Raw genomic sequence first — 18,769 nt, forward strand, 5'->3', positions numbered from 1 at the left:
TTCCAGTGCAGGGAGCTGTTAATTTAACTCACGACATCTGCTAGACTTGGCCTTTAATCTGAAGAGGTATCAAAATGCTCTCTTGCATACAGGGAAGAACCAGGCATGCCGCTTACCCTCTTGCATAATTCAAACACATCTCCAGGGTCTCCACTGGATAGCATCCCAGAGGTACTTTGTCTTGATTCAGTAACACTGTCTGATGTGTGGGATTTACTAAAAAACAAGCACACGTATCAAATAACCTGCGGCAACACGGGAAGGGTTCAGCATATTATTGCTTCCTGAACTCGCAGCTCGATTCTGTGGAAGAAGGGTGTATGCTGAGCAAGAAAGTTGTGCCAAAAAATCAGTCAAGGGGCTTGTCAAGCAGTCTTCAAGTCCCCCCTTCCATTAGGATCCCAGAGGAAAACCTCCAAAGGAGTCCTCTGCCTTCCAAACATGTCAAGGTGACAGACTGAAAGGGTTTCCTCATAGTTCCTCCAGACTGATACCTATTAACCAGATATTATTATTTTTATTTTTAATGGAAAAAACATATGCAGGCAATTGATCTGATGTTTCTTGGTGAGCAAGGATAATTAGACTGTTGTAACTATGCGTCGTGTATTGCTCTTGCTACTATAAATAAAGGTCAAACACAAGACACTTCCTGCTACTTTTGCTGACACGTGGCTGCCATTTAGTGATTCATAATCTCTACACACGGCTTGGCAAACAGAGGGGATTTTTTTTCTTTTTTATAGGAGCTGTTTTCCACTTGTGAAAGCACAACAAAGGACTTGAAGTGACCTGCTCTGATCCACGTACACGACCACCAAGTTTCAGCAGAAGGTAACTAAGACAAGTAGGATCATGGTCTGTAGGCTGAACTATGCACAAGAGGGAGCTGATCCTCCACTAGCTTTTAGGGGTATTCAAACTGAAAAAAGTTTAAACTACACCCATTTTTGCATTTATATAGCATTTTTTTATTCTGTATATCACACTGCCTTGTGCAACTGCATAAACACTGATATGACTGAGTGGCAGAGGGGGAAAACGGATGCTGGGAGATAAGAAAACCTGACAGTATTTGGATAGGATTGTGGTGGGCTGTGGTCTTCTGGTCCACAGACTGGGCTTTAGTTGTGAGATGGACTCTGATGAGAATAATTTCATTATCTGGACAGGAATAGAAAGATATTGCATATGAATTAGGCACTTTTCCACATTGAGCCTGTTCTGTTGTTTGTATGACGCCTTGGTGGCAGGAATATCACAGCACCCTTGAGGTACAGAGGCGATTGCAAAAGGTGAAAAAGACCCTTCAAGCTTAGGAAGACAACTGAGCTTAATGTTCTTAGTTTTGGAGATTTGTGTTTAAGTTGTGTAGGATCACAGTTATTTTATTTGAGACAACTTTTCCCTGTTTGTGTGGAATATTCAGGCAAACCTGAAACATCAGGACATGGAGAGCTGCTGGGTATTTGGATAGTTGCCCTGAATGCAGAGAAAAGGAATGATTTTTTTAATGCACTCTCACCTTTTCTCAGACCGCAGTAGAAATCTGCCTTATCTCTTATTTTGATTTGTTTTAATGACCTGATAATAAGTTTCCAATTAGAGCTGACTGGGACGTATGACTGGGATGCGTATCTGTGAGCAAGTAATTCCATGAAAGACCATCTTTTACTTTTGATGGTTGACCCACTTAATTTCCTTTTGGGTAACCTTTTTGTGTGTGTGTGTATTCATGGAAAGGTCAGGGGAATGGTTTGAATTCTGTTGCTTGAGTGAATTCACCATGCAGTCACTTTGGTGTTTGCATTACAGCCCAGCTTAGAGTTTCCACCGTGCTGGGCACTGCTTAGACATGCAGTAAGAGCCAGTGTTTTCATGGGGAGCTAACAGCTGAAGGGAAAAGGAGAGAAAAATCTGGCTGGGGAAGGTAAATCTGGAGTGGGAGACTTGCAGTCCGTGGTCCTACCGACTGAATCATGCTGCTGATGTCATTTATTAAGGCTGTTTCCTGGTGAGGAAGAGACTCCGCACCACACAGGTCACCAGCCACTGCTGGCACACTCAGGAGCAATGAATCACAGATGCTGTTTGTCGGGCTGAGTCACTTGCATAGACAGAGACCTTTTCACAGAAAATGTTCCTCAGTGGACAAAAAACCACCACCAATTCAGTAAAAAATATCTAGGTCCCTTTTCAGTATCCTTTGCCTGATAAAAGGAGCGTTTTGCTTAGTTGAGTATCACCTCCTTCTGAGGCTCTGGTCCGTGGTGGTGTCTGGGTGCAGGGTGACCTGTGGTTTCCAGCTGGTAGAACAGAAGCAGGGGATCATGTCTGCAGGCTGTTTGTTCAGCATCCCAGTAACAGGACATTGGGCACCTGGAAAATTTGGCATGCAAAACTTGTATCTCATTATCTGTTTTCTTTGCTTCTGATTCCTAAAGCAATTGCAGCGGAAAAAAAAAAAGTTCAAATCTTTTTTTTATTTTTAGCAAGAAAGCAAATGACATGTGTGTGCGCGCAGAATTGTCCCAAGGCCAAATTATCACCTGCTCAGTTAAAACCCACTTGAATATTGGCTCAGATGCAGAAAGTGAAAACAGAATGTGGACCCAGATACTGAAGGAAAACATGAAGGAGGTTTGGAAATCCTGCGTGCCAGGAATAGGGTTGTGGGGGAAGAGCTGTCCAGTGTCTCGGCCACTACAAGAACTAATGTCCAGCAAATGAAGTTAGTGGGATATGGGCTCCAAGCAAACCCATGGAGGTGGACCCTCATGCAATGGGTAGCTGAGCTGTAAACTTATTGTGGATACAGGAAGGTTCAAGAGGTAAAGGGGCAAGTGGAAGAGAGATCCACTGGGATTTGCTAAGCAGACAAATCCCATCAGGCTCAAGATGTCCCTTGAGCTGAATATAAAGGAGGCAGGGAGAGTTTTGGGGGGAAGTACCGTATGTGTTTGACCCATCCTTGAGTGTCTGCTCACGGCCACTGTTTTTATCGATTTTTTTCCACCTTGTTAAGTCGAAACAGCAAGAAGCAAAATGAGCTTAGCCACCAAAGCCACTGCACCTTGTGGCATGCAATCGGAGCTGAGAACAGCATCCTTGGTCACATGCAGCAGGAAAGTGTTCTCTACAGGTCTCTTCGTAGGCAATCTCAGGTTTTGAGATGCCCTGAACACTACCAAAGGGTGCCTTATGAGGATGCTCAGCTTTACCTCCCATATCCTTTCCAAAGTCCCTTGCCACCTTTATCTGTACCTGCCAAAGCAGCTTCCCAAGTCAGACAGACCTTTTGCCAGAGCAGCATGGCTGGTTTTACACTTAATGTGCCCCAACAACACTGAGCAGCCAGCCCAGCATTTTGACTGAGATTTTGCTGGCTTGCTATTACTAGTTCCCTTCTTCCATTCCTCTCCCAGCAACACGGGGTAATGTTACCAGTTTTTGTTAAAGTCTTGTTTTTCTCTTTGGGGATTAGGACAAGGGACCTGTTTCCACAAAAGTGATTTGGGTGCCAGATCCCTGCTAGTACCTGTCACCAGCTGTAGAGTGCTGCTACCTTTCTCCTTCCCCGCCTCAGAGCCAGGCAAACACATTCTGTCCTTTTCGGATTATATCCTAGAGTTCTGAATGTCACAGCAGGCTGCATGGTTTAACACAGGAAACATTTGTGCCTGCTATTTAAGAGAAATAAGTTGCTCATGTTTCCCTGGGAACCAGCCCGTCAGTCGAGCTTGCTTGACTCCCTTGTTATTAAAATAAAATGTTAAAGAGTAAATGGATATGTTGTAAGTTGTGGAAGGGTAAAACGCTATCTATGTATCCAAAATGCATACCCTTATGTAAAGAAGGAGCTAAATTTGAGTGCTTTTTGACATTATTTAGCTGGATCATTATTCTTTTGTATTTCTTTTGCTAGCAGTGCTGTATCTTCAAGCGCAGAACTTGGAGGCTGTCTGTAAAAAAAACCCAACCCCGTGGCTTGGCAGTTGTCGTTTTATGTCAATGTGCAGGTTATACATAATACTTGCTCCATGGGCCCCTTGACAGTAGTTTCCTCTGCTACTTGTGGGTGTACCAAGGCTGTATTCTCTATTTTACTTCCTAGCCTATTTCTTGAGACCTTTTCTCTTCACCCTAGGAGTGCCTTTGCTTCTCACTTTGTGCAGGTTATGAGGACTTATCTTCAAGAACTGCAACTTTTAAAGACTGCAGGTTATCTGTGGGGCAAGCTATTTTTAGGAAATGCAGTACCAGGATGGCTCATAGCACTTGGCAGCCTACACGTGCAGAACACAAAGGCAGCCTCTGTACTGGACGGCTTGTGAACTCGGCATCATCAGGAGATGAGAGACAGGCACGGACAGACAGTGGGGCACAGTGAAACAACAGGGCTGTTTTGGTCAGCGAGGACGGCTGCGGTCCGTGAGCAGGCATCTGTGGAGCGAAGGCAGGGGAGAGGAGGCAGCCGAGACCAGGATGGAAATGGTGGTGGGGGCAGGAGCATTCCCTGGCCTTTGCAGATATCACCCCTTGGCCTTTAAGGGGAAACTTACAAAACAGAGATACTGGCTGGAAGAGGGATAATATTGGCTGGAGGTACTGCTGTCACCCGGCCAGTGCTAGAGACTGAAAATGAGACTCGTAGGACTAGTTTGCATTTTTCCACTGTTCCCACCACAGGCTGCCATTGCTTGTGTTTCCCTGTTACCTGCTGTGAGATAAGGCAAGAGCTGCGCTGCTATCATCTGCAAAGCCTCCTCCCAGATTTCCACATTCAGCTCTGTTCCTTTGTACTGGCCAAATATTCATTTCCTGGACTCTTTGTGTTCAGAATACTTTAAGTGATTGTGGTTTCATGCAGCCTAAGCTGAATCAGAGACAAAGTGGAGTAAAGGTCCGTAACTTCTTTTGTAAGAAGGCACATTAAGTGAGCTAGGTCTGTCTCTGCTTGGGGATAACTTCTGAAGGGTGTGCTAGAGGTGTACCAGATAGTGACAGACTTGCAGAGAAGTCAGCTGTTCACCATCTTTCCCTATATAAGAACACAGGGGCATCAAATGAAGGAAGGTATCAAGCTCCAAGCAGATCAAAGGATGTGTCATTGATACAGTTCCTTGGTGGAACTCCTTGCTGCAGTGTTAGGGTCAACCGTATTTACATGAGCAGACAAGCTCATGAAAACAAAATCCAGAGAAGGTTACTAAGCACAGAGAAACCACGTCTATCTCACAAAGTCCCTGAGGGGAAAATAACTGGGAGCTGAGAGGGGTGAGTCTTGTTCTTCCAGTTGTGGAGGCAGCATACTGGCCTAGACAGATCTTTGTTCTCCCCTGGGACTGTTGTTCTGCGGTTCTTTGCTAGCCCCTTTTTCTGCCTCTTTATTATTTTTTTTGGCCTTTTTTCAAAGGCACCTGCTTTGTGCTGTGGGGTACTGCTGTCTTTCCTGTTGTCTCCTGAAGATTACTTTCTCCAGGATTTTTGAGAGATGTAGCAAGGCACAAGGGAAAAGAGTGTGTAATAAAGCATGAAGTGCTGAAGCCGGGATCTATGCCCTAGCATCCTTGCTCACCTGATGACAGTGGGGACTGAAGGTCCAGGAAGGATTTGTCTCCTGTGCATTTCCTCTCCGGCACGGACAGACAACAGCCTTGGTTGTACTGACTCAGGTTGTTGCCACCAGATATCCCAGAGCCTTGCAGGACTTACGCAGCCCACATAAGGCACAGCATTTGTCCAAGCTCGTTCCCAAATGAACCAGATGTTGTGTACAATGAGGCACTGGGAGATGTCCCAGCTGTAGGACAGCACAGCCTCTGGCCAGCACACAGATGTGTGTTTGTGCGGGGGTGTGTGTATGGGACACTGCCATCTTTTAACCTGCTTTCTGACTCTCCAGGGAAAGTATTTCCAATTTTCCTAATGCAAATGAAACCAAAGGGGTACTTCAGCTACAAGAACTTGCAGAAATGGGATCATGAAGGATTTTTAATTTTAGCAGAGTGAAGGCTGTGGTAAGAACAAGTATTTGGGACTTGGAGGCTGACAGATACAAACTAGAAAGAAACAGTGACACATTTCAAGCATTCAGGGTGCATGCTCTCTACAACAATGTATCAAGGATTGCAACGGATCTTCCACATGTAAATTTTTTTTGTCCATTTTTGAGACTGGATGCTTTTCCCAGCAGCTATATCCTTCCAGGATTCCATGCAGGAAAGTGTTAAAGCCTGTAGCTCTCAGGATATTAGAAGAAATGATTGTTTGAGCTGTGTCATTCTAGAAATCACCTTCCTAGAAGGGAATAAGGAAGGAGAAAAAATCCCACAAACCTGCGAGGGGAATTTCAGGAGTTCTCCTCCTCACCTGGGCTTGGTTTTTTTCTAACCATAAAGGCAAGCTGGATGGTGTGCTGTGTCTAGATTGTTTATCATCACGGGGAAACATTTATGACAGATCTCCCTGCCACTTAGGTTGTCAAATGATGACTGAATAGCAAACGTCATTATTAGTCATTCATATGAATTACTGCAGCTAAGCTGGAATGACTGGAAGGTCACAAAGCTTTTCAGGGCAGCCTCTCTGAAGTGACTTTTGAAACCGCCTGTAGCCTGAATATACTTTCAAAGGGAGGCTGCTGGTCTTTCGGATTCCCTTTGTAGTCTTGGTAAAACCTTTTATTGACTTATTGTCAGGGGATTGTGAGAAAAAGGGGAAAAACATTCACAAGAAGTGATACCATTTGATCTTTGCCCTTCCCCGTTGTGCTGTGTGATCAGCAGTCTTGCTTCAGATAAAACTTCTAGCGGGATTTTGTATTTATGTTAGAATGTTTCTCTCTCCTGCACCGGACATGGTTTTGCTTTTTCTCCTGGGAATGTATGTTTTTGTTTGACTGTTCAAGTGTTCCTCAAGTGGGTGAATGAATCATGGAAATTCCATGTTGTGTACGGATGGAAAGATAATAAAACATTATATCTGAGTCCTCATGGTAAGTTTGCTTTGTCTATTTTGCAGGTAAAATGGATTAGTCTCTCTAATAAACAAACAGTGTAGAGGATGGAAAAGTCAGCTGGGCTGTTCGGAGTTGTTGTCATGTAATTATTTAACACAGGTATTTCCAAACTGTGCTTAGTGTACTGCTTGAGGGAATACAGGTGGCTCTGCCATCATTCATCACCCAGCCCCGAGCAGGAGCCAAAATCAGCACCCATGCCCTTATGATAACAATTCCTGTGTTAGAAAATCAGAAAAGCCCTGTTCTAAGCTATATATTTTGTGTTTGCTTTGAGTTATATTTTAGCTTGACAAGGGTCCTGCTGGTTGTCAGTGTGTGAGTGGATCCCCCAAAGGTCTTCTGACATGCCAGGAGGCCTTTCAACTGCAGACACGGTCATAATACCAATTCCTTATCTTAGCAAGAGTGGGCAATCTGTAAAGCATAGCATGCCCTGTGGCTTGTATCAGATGGCTTTGCATTGAAAGATTGCTGACTTCAAGTGGATAATGGCACTTTTACCAACATTTTTAATTCTGAAGATGAAAAACACTGTGTGAGAACGGTAAGAGGCAAAGCCTTTTCATACTGAATGTTTGGCAATCAGTATTTTGGAGCATGGAAGGGTAATGAATGTTGCCTACCTTTTCCAGGCAGCTGGATCATTATTTTCCTAAAAAAAACCCCTTAGTGCCAGGCTTGATCCTCATCTCGCCTGACAGTTCTAGGAAGGGCGCATTAGGCTGGTCAATAGGAATCTAGAGGACAATCGCTTAATGGCTGTAAATCATTATTTTGTTTATCAGGAAAAAAGAAAGGATCAATCCACCCAATAGATCCCCTTGAAAAGACTTCAAATACCCCCAAAGCCAGAAGTACAGCTTAATATAGCGTCCCAGTACCCCACCACCTGCTTCATGTCCACCATGAGCCCTCCTGATTAGTCTGCTAGATCCCTTCTCCATTTGAATGTGTGTGTGTGTGTGTGTCAAAGGACGTGAGACCTGAGCTATTTCTGTCCATCCCTGGGACATCTTGCTGTAGTGCCAAAAAACCCCAACCATCCTCCCAGAAAAGAGACCTTCCAGGCAGTAATACCCTTTTCTTTCTTCATGCCGATCATGCCTCTGGCTCACAGCTCCTGGCAGTGCAGTGTTCTCAGGTGTCTTGCACAAGGAGGTCTTTCTCCCTAGGTTTTAGGTTATACTCTCTAGACTTCTATCATTCACTTTGTATTTCATTCATAAACCTGTTGTTCATGGGTACTTCCCAGGAAAGGTGTTTTATTTACTGTGAAGGCCAGCTGTTCACAGACCACAAGCTAAGAAAACAAATGTCAGAGGCCCAAAAAGTGCTTATTTTAGGATTTCATCAAATTTCTTTGGCAATTTGCCCAAGTATGGCACCAACATCAACCACATCTGTCAATTCCTTTTTCTTAATGCATTGAATACCCTATTAAACATGTGCTTGCAATGGATTTTAGCTTTTTTTCCCCACAGGTAGTTGCATTTCTATGTACCCTTAAAACATCTGGCAAGCATGCCTAAAGCTTTTGAGCTTCCCGGGCTCTGTTGCCAAATTTAAACCGGAGAAAGAGGGTAGAGCCCAGGGGACCCCAGATACTCAGAGCTTTCTAGATTTAGTTCAAATTCTTCAAATTGCAGCCAAGCGAGCTGAGAGCTAGTGCAGTCCTGGAGCACGGTTGTTTATTTGCTGTGGAGGAAATAGAAGTGCCATTCAGTAGGAATTGGCTCACCAGCTTTCCCAGCTGCTGGATGACTAGCATCTCTCATGGGTCAGCTTCTCTGTGGGAACAGGGAGCCACCAGTCTGTTCATCACCATAGCTCCTCTTTGGCTATTAACAGACGTGGTCTTGATTAGAGGCAGCCCCGGGGGCAGGTATTGCTCTGTGAGACTTTGAGGACTATGGGCAGGAAATCCCAGCTTCCCCTCCATGCCCTCCAGATAGGTAGCTCCAAGTCGGACCATGAAACTGACCCTATTTCCTCATCATCTCAGATTCTGTCCGGTCCGGTGGGAAAGGCTGCTCTTTCCAGCCAACATAACCAACATCATTGCCAATTCCTCTCTTTCCAGATATAGCTGGTTAAAACAGGGATGTGGCTCATTTCCCTGAAGTCCTTTAATTTGCAAAGCTCTGCTTCCATCTGTAGGCTCGGTGGAGACCCTATGCTGAGGCTGCGGATCATGTGTGAGAGGGCAGAACTGTTGCCTCTTCTCCGTTACCATCCCACCATGCCCAGCTGTCTGGCTCCTGCAGTGTGCTGGATGGGGACAGCCATCCTTATGGCTTGCAGGCACAGAAACCACGTCTCAAACACAGCATGTGTCCATGCGATGCCTGTTGTCCTATACTGATCGTCAAACACCACCATGGCTTCAGCACCTGAGTACTTCGAGGTGCTTTGCAGGTACTGATCCCAGCAGTGACAGCAGCAGTAAAGGGCAGTCAGAAGAGCGCGAGGTCTGGAAGAAAGTGGCTTGCAAACAGTATCTATATGAAACGGAAAAGTTTGCACAGTTGTATTTAATATCTGGTTGCAGCTGGGAAAGCCAAACCCCACGTTATTCTTGCTGTTTTCTCCAGATGTTTCAGCTGGCTGAGCGACCTCACGCCAGTCGTGCAGGTGCGCACCTCCGGCAGCAGCTGGGGGTGTTTTATAACACCTTAAACCGCTTGAAGGCAATTTGCAGACACGACTGATTTTCATCCAAGGCGCAGCTTTTCTCCAGACATCCAAAAGCAATTTTAGCCAGTGTTTAATGAAAAGGCTGGGGGATGCCTGAGTATTTCAGCTCAGCTGGTGGATCCCCATCCCGTGCGTTACACATTGCTCCTTCCTGGTTGCAAACTTTTTTTTGGAAAGAGGCTATAATATAGTAAAAAGTGCTGTTTACAGGGCTGCTGCTCAGAAAGAAAACTTTTAGCCTGCAGCTGCATGAAGAGCAGCAAATTCAGAAGCAGGAGACTCCCATCTCCTCAGCTTTAGAGCTCTGAACGCCATCTCCCAGCTCGTTACATACGAGTTTTTTGCTTATTATATGTAATATAATTAGGGGGACGCCTGCACGGCGGAGGCTCTGTGCCCAGCGGTATTTAAGAGTATATATCCCAGCTCAGCCGGGGTGGTGTGTCTGAGGGGCTCTAGCGCTGCCACCCTCCACGCCGCCCCCTGACAGGCCTGTCCCCAAGGCGAGGGGGATTTTCCAGCCCCGGGGCCTACGCAGTCCCGCTGTGGCCGGCCCGAGGGCTTCCCTCCGCCGCCTGCCGCAGGGGGAGGCGGCCGGGCGCTCGCAGGCCGCGGCTCGCCGGGGGAAGCGGGCGGGGGGGAGGAGGAGGCAGACGACCCGGAGGAGGAGGCGGGGGATACTTGAGGCGGAGCCGGGGCGGGCCGAAGGGGAGGCGGCTGGAAAACAGGCCGGCGCTGGTTCTCGCCTCGCAGTGCCAGCAGCCGCCGCCGGAGCCGCGCCGGGAGCCGCTCAGCCGCGGGAGGGGAGCGAGGCGCTGAGGCGAGCCGGGCGGGCGGCGAGACCCCGTCCCCTCCGCCCACCGCAGAGAGAGGTACGGGGCGGGTGGGGAGGCGGCGGTCCCCTCCCCGCCTGCCGGGGTGGCCCCCCTGTTCCCCTTAGAGGGCACAGCGGGGCGACGGGCGCCCCGCAGCCCCCCGGCCCCCTCGGCAGGCACCTGCCGCGCCCCGGCCTGGCCGCCGGCCACCTGCTGCGGGCGTGGAGGGGCGGGCGGGCGGGCAGGCCGGAGCCCACCTCGGCGGTGCCTCCCCTCATGACACGGCCAACGGGGGTCCCCAGCCTGCGGCGGGAGAGGGTGGCCGCCCTGCGGGAGGGCAGGGGGCGTTTGCCTGAGGGGCCTGCCCCGGCACCCCGTCCCACACACCTCGCCTTGCGTTCCCTCGCAAAGGTGCAAACACTCGTTCCGCAGCCCCAAGAAATGCCGGCTGGTGCCACGCCGAGGCCAGGTGGAGAGCGGGAAGCCGCGGGTGATGGTTTAATCCCTGCCTGGGGTTTTGGGGGGTGAGGGAAAGCACCACTGCCTGGCCCCAGTGCGCGGGGCTCAGCCGAGGGCAGGGTGCCCGCTGCCGTGTGCAGTTGTGCTGGGCTTTTGGGGTGTTTTGGTTGGGGTTTTTTTGTTGGGCTTTTTTTTTTTTTTTTATTCTCTTGTGTGTTTATGTCAGCGTATCGCCTGCACACAATGTGTGTCCGTGTGCGCCTCCGCTTCCCCTGCCTTGGTGTTCCAGGCAATGACATGAAGAATAAAGGTTAAGTAGGAAAGTCACCGTAATCTGATGTGTGAGGCGCGATGTAAATTACCAGCTGTGAAGACCTGCAGTTCATTTGCCTTTTGGTGTTTCTTGTTTATACAAAGCTGTTACAATACTGGGAGTTGGCATTTCATACCGATCTCGTGTTTTCAGTCAGATCCATTGACTTCTGCAGAATTGCTCCGTCTTGTAAATCACTGTGGTGGATGAGGGATTAGTCCCAGGCGCGCAGTAGTGAAATGCACAAAGCCAACTGCCAGTTACCGAACTTGATCTCAAAACAAAGCTTTTTAGCAGTTTACATTCTCGGCCCCAGAAATACAGCTGTTCCACCGGACCCTTGTTCTCTGATCACCTCTAAAAATCACTTTGCGTGGCATATAGGCACACCATCTCAAATCCAGTGCTGGGGCCAGCTGAAATTGCCCTCATATTTTAGAAGTAAACACAAGCTTTACATAAAAGTGAAACCATATGTATCAGCTAATGCGTGTCTACTCTGTGATCCTGCAGAAATAGTTGTGTCCAGAGCTCTGTCCTTAGCTCACCCTGTTGATCCACTTTTCCCTTAGCCTATACGACATAGTCCTGTTCCCAGAGTTACCAGACAGGTTTAGTGGAGGACAAGAAATAAGCCTAGGAGCATTTCTGCACATTGAGCAAGAACGCTGTATGTTTGCAGTCTTACAAATGTTGTTTTATTGACTTAATGATAACACTTTGCTCTCCTAGGGCCTTTTCCCTTTCTAGGTTGTTAGCCCAGTACTTGCTAATCTTTTATGGCACTGCTGTGGAGCAGATAGACAGTGTTTTTCAGTGAGTAGCAAGGTCCGTAATTTCAGCTGGCTTTGTCTCTAAAAAAAGACAGTACTGTCTTTCCCTTGTACCCCTGTTGTAGAGTGGGTAGCCAGACTGGGAAAAAATTTGGGTGACTACTGAGCTGGCAAAAAACCGATCGTCTTGGGTCTGACTCAGTGCCTGGATCCAAATCATTGTATAGCTACTCAAACGTTTACCTGGCATCTCTGGGTTTAGAGGAGCATCTAGCTGGTGTTTTGACCAAACTATACGTGGAAATAGGTGCAGAGGTCTGGGTCTTTTAAGTCCTGAAAATGCTGGCTGATATTGGGCACTGTGGTTATTTGTCCGGCCCAATCCTTTGGCTTGTTGGAGCAACTGCTCTTGAGTTGTGCCATGCTTGGCTGAAATGGCAGTGTGTGGCTGGAGCACCACGAACAGATCACACGTGTCCTGTGAGCTCCTGTCCTTGTCTCTGCTGTTGCTGAAAACACGTATGGATTTCCCTCTCTGATTTTCACTTGGGAGGGCTTTCTTTCTGTTGTGTCTCTCTCACCAAAACGTGCCTGAGTGCTGCCACAGCTGTGGTATCTCTGAAACATGGTCTCTTCCTAGGGTGGCAAAATATCTCTTGACTTGGTGGGGGTGGAGAGGCTGAGGTAGAATTTGGAAAGCTCTGTCAAATTGCTGACGTTCTTCACAAATAGGAGACAGTGGATTATGGGCTCTGTACAGGATCCTTTGGTCTAAGAGGTGTGTTGATGCTCTTTTATGGTCTCCACCTTAGCCGGGTAGTACGATTTGTTTTTTTTGCAGTCATCCATCTGCAAAAAATGGTAGTAGACTCCTGCCCATCTCTGCCTCAGATGCTTGGAGGGGTATTGCTGCGTGTATTGTATTTCTGCTGCCTGCTACAAAAGTGTAGCTGCCTGTCCTCTCAACCCCAGTTATATTGCTTTGTGTTTTCAGAGACTGTTACCCCACAGAAAAGCAATCCCTTCTAATGAAACCTAAGATTCTCCAACTAATTTTCTGCTGCCCCAAATGAGGATCTAAGGAGAATGGCAATGCTGACTTCTGAAGTATGTGGGTTTACTTACTTTGTGTGATTGGGTTATATAAAAAAAAAGAAATAGAAATAATTTTCTCTTTGCCTTTGACAAATATCAAAATACAGCCTGTTGTATTTCACAAATATAACTGCTGTCTCATTCTCTCAGTAACCATAATTAACAGACCAGAAAATGGAAAAATGTAGAAATATCCTTTTCCAGTGGCCACAAACATTAGTCCTCTCCAGAAGTTAATGAAGTCAAGTCTATGGAAATCAAATAACTGGATTTTTTAGCTCTGTTGATGAGCTAAAACACTGTCTCAGAGCAGTAAATAATAGAGGTGAAAAGATTACCTCTTGGAAATGAAGTGGGTGAAGAATGGATTTGAATTCTTCCTCCTCAAGAGAGTGTCTAAACCTCTGGCTTAAGGACCTGTCCTGCTCTGCTTGGATGCAAAAATTAATCTGTAGCACAGTAGTAGTGTAGGAGAGGGATAATGTCTCCTAAGATGGACCTCTTAGACTCCTAAGAAGTGGCTAGTTTAACAAATGGCATCACAGAACATCATGGTGTTTCCAGACTGTGATGTCATCTTTGTTGTGTTCCAGTTGAGGGAATATGAAAATTTTCAGTGACCTTGATGATGTGTCCCTTTTAAATCGGCTCTTGTTGATGTGTTGGTTTTGATGTGTCGAGGTATTCCATGCCCCATGTAGAGGGCACGTGGGTGTATACACAGTAATGTAACTTGAATTTATAGTAGTCACCATGGAAATTGGTTACAAATCTTTGGCGCTTTTTTTTATTATTATTATTTTAGATCTCATGTTTCAGTGGTTTCTTTTTATTTTGAGAGAAGATTATAGAATCACAGAATGGTTTGGGTTGGAAAGGACCTTAACAATCATTTAGATCTCCCCCCCCTGCCAAGGGTAGGGACACCTTCTACTAAAACAGGTTGCTCCAAGCCCTGTCCAGCCTGGCCTTGAACACTGCAAGGGATGGGGCATCCACAGCTGCTCTGGGCAACCTGTGCCAGTACCTCATCGCCCTCACAGTAAATAATTTCTTCCTAATATCTAATGTAAAACTTCCCTTTTTCAGTTTAAAGCCATCCTCCCTTGTCCTATCGCTACATACCCTTGTAAAAAGCAGGTGTATGCAGGGCATGCACTACATACCCTTGTAAAAAGTGGGTTTATTCCAGAAATACTGTGGGTGGGAATATGAACTACTTGGAATATAAAATTTCATGGTGACTCCAATTAGCATCGTGTACACTGTGGCACCTAAAGAACATGTTGATGTGGTGCAGCCGTTTCACATCATGTGTGGCTCTGCTTGGGAGGGTGGCTTTGTAAGGACCTGAGTTTGAGGTCCTGTGTTTGTGTCTGCGTACGGTTGAGAACGTGTTTTGGACCATATTTGGGAGCCTATGTGGTTCAGCTCCTCCCAGTACCTTCTGAAGATCCGCTGCAACCTGTAATAAAGCCTCTTGAGGTTAAGCTTCACACATGCAACTGTCTTTTCTGAAGTAGGATATCATCAGTTGGTGTTGCAGTGGTATTGCTCTTTGACTGTGCGGGGTGTGTGCTCTTTATGGACTTCTTGGCACTGTCCTTTACCTTCACAGAATGGTCGGGGTTGGAAGGTACTTCTGGCAATCATCTAGTCCAACCCCCTGCTAAAGCAGGTTCTTCTTGAGCAGGTTGCACAGAATCGTATCCAGGTGGGTTTTGAATGTCTTCAGAGAAGGAGACTCCACAACCTCACTGGGCAGCCTCTTCCAGTGCTCTGTCACCCTCAAAGGAAAGAAGTTCTTCCTCTTACTGAGATGGAACTGCCCATGTTGCAGTTTGTGCCTGTTGCCCCTTGTCCTGTTGCTGGGTACCACTGAAAAGAGCCTGGCCCCATCCTCCTGACGCTTGCCCTTGTAGACATTGATAAGATCCCCTCTCAGTCTTCTCTTCTCCAGGCTAAACAGGCCCAGCTCTCTCAGCCTTTTTTCTCCAGCAAATACCAGGGTGCTTGAAGTTCCCCACGAGAACCAGGGCCTGTGATCATGAGGCTGCCTCCAACTGTCTGACGTGACCGGAGTGCGTCCATCACATCACCAAAATATGCAGCATGTTCTTTATTCATTGTGTAGGTAGAAAAGGCATTGAGTATAAGAACCAGCACCCTTGGGGGACCCTGGGGTAGCGGTTGGATGGCAGGCTGGAACACCATTGTGCAGGTGGTGGGGATTCAACTGGCAGCCCTATGCTGTCCACCTGGCTGTGGATAACACAACATGAGGGGGTTTTATAAACCTGTTTGCAGGCTGAACCTGAAAGCAGCGTGACATAGACCTTTGCTTTGGGTGAGGCGCTGTGTATGTTGGTGACCTTTTCCTCTGGAGATCATAGAATGGTTTGGATTGCAAGGGACTTTAAAGATCACCTAGTTCCAACTCCTCTGCCATGGGCAGGGACACCTTCCACTAGACCAGGTTGTTCAAAGCTCCATCCAACCTGGCCTTTACATTTTTAAATGATCTTTAAAAAGACATTTCAGATCTGTAAATGCATGAGATTTTTAAAAAGTGCTGTTGCTTTGTGAATTTTTATCATGTCCTTGGTTTTAAGTGCAGCTTTGGTCGGGTTTGTTGGGTTTTTTTGTGACCGCTGGAGTCTTTGTTTTGTGACATCTTGGGGCCAGGGGCATGAGATTGTAAGGATGGACGCAGCAGGCAGTGTTTTGGCACGGGGGAAGGCCTGAGTTGCTCTGAAGGTAGTGAGATAAGCTAATCAGCAGGAACGTAACGCAGGAGGGGTCAAAAAGCTCCTCCCTGCTTTTCACACTGGAGTTTGATCCCTGAGCTATTTCAGGGCAGTTCTTTGCTACCAGGCCATCCTTTAAGTCTTGGTGAAACAAGATGGCTATTGTTAGTGCTCTCAGAGAACTCAAAATGATGGTGGCTGGGAGCTTGCTGAGGCTGAGAGAAACATGTTTTTCAGCTCCGGAGTAGTGATTTACACAGGACTTTGGTTGTCTCCTATCCCTTCTTCATAGTAGTTTTCCATGTCATCCTCTTGAGACCATGTTTATCTCGCTTCTGAGAGTAGGAGGACAGGGGGAGAAAGCTGGAGAGAGCAGATCAGTGACAGAATGGAGGTCACAGTTAGCAAGGCAGATTCTTACCTGTGGGGAGCCCAGAGAGCTGAGCTGATGTAAATAAAGAGGATTTCAGCTTGTGGGGAATTTTCAGATTTGGTCACTTGCTTTTGTTTTATCCCATAGGTCTTTAAAGGGCTGCGAAGTCTTCATAATGGCTTGAAAATGTCATTATTATTATTTTTTTTTTTTACCTACTGAGTTCAAAGGCAGGAACTACCTTTTAAGCAGTAAGAAAATACTTGTTTCCCTGGCTGACAAAGTAAAGAACTAAATGGAGGTAGATAATTTTTGAAGAATGGATAGCTAGTTACTAATTTCTTCATTGTTCATCATTCTGCATAATGCCAGATTTTTCTTAAATGTGTCCTCTAGATTTAGCTGAGTGGCATTTAACAGCGTAGGTTGCTGGCATGCTTGGAATGACTGAATTATTGGACAGGATATGATGATGTTTGCACACTTTGCGGGGGGAGGGGGTGGGGAAGCAAGCACTTGGATCATTTCTGTTGAAGTACCTATTCAAGCTAACTTGTAGCTAATGTATCCAGAAAACACCTTATGCTAAGCTAAGAAGGTAGTCCTGGCCTATCTCTAAGCTGATAATTGCATAGGAAAGAAGCACTTTCTTTTCCTTTTTAAGAATTCTGTTTATTTTAATTCATTTTGCAGGGCAGTGGGGAATGTTTTTTCTCCCAAAGAGACTGGACAGGTGTAACGTTCAAGTGCGCTAACCAAATGTTTCTGTTGGATGGTCAGACATTATTCTGAAACGGGATTAAAAATTCTTCTGTCCCATGGGCATGCATGTTCCAGGATGTAGGTGTAACCTCCTGCTTTGATCTCCAATTTTCTTCTAACAGGATTTTCTTTTTTGGAATCAGTCATAGTTGTGATCCCAGAGGACTCTGCTAGGAGGATGTGCATCATTAGTGTGTCTGGCAATCCTTTGGTTAAACTCCTAAAAATCATAGACCCTTTCAGAAAGTCCGGGTAGCTGGAAGGAGCGTCGTTTTGCAACATGCTGGTTTCAGCAGTGAAACTGCATTAAGATGTTTTTGCTGTGCTGTCCTATCTCTGACTGCTTGCTTCCTCTCTTGCATAACTGTTCTCCACCCCCATCAGGGCATAGTCTCAGTGGTGACTTATAGAAATTTAAGGTGCCACTTCTAGTGAAAGGTTGATCCTGCTCTTGTGCATGTTCTGGAGTGACCGTGGGCGAGAGATCTTGATCAGGGAGCCCACACACCTGGCAGCAGATTATTACTTATTTTTATAGGGTTATTTTTCAGTTGGATCCAATCCGTGGCCTGTCCCATGACTGCTGCTGTCAGCACTACACATATAGTCAGGAGTGTCCTTTTTAAGGACAGTGCAGACTTGGATCTAAGTTTCCTGGGATTGCAAAACTGCCCTCAGATGTGCTGGGGTGTACTCACAGATGCGCACACAAGCGTGGGCATTTCTGCCTCGGACCACTTCTGTCATACTTGTTCACTGTGTGGTTTCAGGGTCAGATAGGACTGAGAGCTTGGACGTTGGCTTTGCGTTTACAAGGGTGAGCTGGGAGGAGTTGTGGGGGGCACACAGGGAAGCAAAAACTCCTAAAAGCTCTTTGCTGCTGAAGTTGATAGGTCCAGCTTTAACCCTGAGAGAAAGGTTAGTACTTTGGGGCTTGCAGTTTACACTCTGCTGCTTGGATGGTCTAATCTCACAGAACACTATGTGCTGTTAATTAATGCTTGCGGAAACACACTGCTTCCAGTAACATAGTAGGCTAAATTAAATGTCCCCTTTATAATCATGGGGAGTTCACACCATTACTCCGGTTATACAATAGCATCTGGTGCCTCTATTTGGACTTTGAAGAGAACTTGACAAAGGGCTGAATGCAACCACGGGCTTTAGAGTTAAACACTGGGTCATTGCCCTTTTTGTCTGCTGATTCCCTTGGGGTGGGGTCCAGGACTTTGTGGTGGGCTCCCTGCGTGTTAGGAGGGGATCCAAAGTTTTGGTGAGAGTGCTACATGAAGTCAGCTTTGCTCTCAGTAGCTGGTGGTGGGCAAGCCAGTAGGAAGCACTGAAGGCTGCAGATCTTGGGGGTGACCAAAAGGTCAATACTAACCAGGCATTTCTGCACGAGGAGTTTATGCAGGTGGGATTTCTTGTGCCAAGATCCCAGCTGAGCAGAGGGACAGGCAGTGCTGGAGGGGAGTTTGGAGTCTGTAATGCTAAGCAGACAATCTGCAAGCTTTTTTATTGTTAGAAGTGTAGCCATTTTTCTCAGGGCTTCCCCAAACATGAAAAGGATCCGGTCCTGATGATCTTATGCATGAAAATATAACAAGGAGGAACAGAAGAAAGGCCTAAAGAGAAAAATGACAGAGCTCCTCTGGCTGCAGGGTGAGATGCGAAGGAGGCAAAGTGGGAGAAAAAGTGCACGTGAGCTCCTGTT

General features: G+C 46.6%; 1 protein-coding gene across 1 annotated transcript in view; it reads left to right on the forward strand.

Annotated features, from left to right (window-relative positions):
• The first annotated feature begins 10,409 nt into the window (after positions 1–10,409).
• SMOX (spermine oxidase) overlaps positions 10,410–18,769 on the forward strand; it is a 56,341-nt gene continuing 47,981 nt past the window's right edge. Inside the window, exon 1 of the mRNA XM_080396771.1 lies at positions 10,410–10,590. The gene's annotated coding sequence lies outside the window, so the exon portion shown is untranslated. The remainder of the gene's footprint in view (positions 10,591–18,769) is intronic.

This window comes from Falco punctatus, assembly GCF_963210335.1.
Source record: "Falco punctatus genome assembly, chromosome: 1".
Taxonomy (NCBI): domain Eukaryota; kingdom Metazoa; phylum Chordata; class Aves; order Falconiformes; family Falconidae; genus Falco; species Falco punctatus.